This window comes from Lupinus angustifolius, chromosome LG20, assembly GCF_001865875.1.
Source record: "Lupinus angustifolius cultivar Tanjil chromosome LG20, LupAngTanjil_v1.0, whole genome shotgun sequence".
Classification (NCBI taxonomy): Eukaryota; Viridiplantae; Streptophyta; class Magnoliopsida; order Fabales; family Fabaceae; genus Lupinus; species Lupinus angustifolius.
The window spans coordinates 15112645-15112955 of record NC_032028.1 but is presented as its reverse complement, the minus strand read 5'-3'; positions in this window follow the sequence as shown (position 1 = coordinate 15112955).

Here is a 311-nt window from a genome sequence, read left to right as displayed (position 1 = left end):
ATCTCATATGATCAAGATCCATTCACACAACCAAATAAGCTATTTTGACATAATTAAGCAAAAAAATAGAATCATAGCATAAAGAGTAAAAGTATTCAGAAACCATTACAAACCATAATATGTCAAGCAGAGACAAATAAAGATGCACAAATAAGTCTAGAAATAGTAACAACAACTGAATCCATAAAGTGAAATAATGAAGAAATAAACCTAAGGGTAAGATGTCCTAGGTCTAAAGTCTTCTATACTATGGTTGAGGTGGAGGAGGATCAATCTCATCATCAGGAATAACAATGTTCTGGTCACCCCTG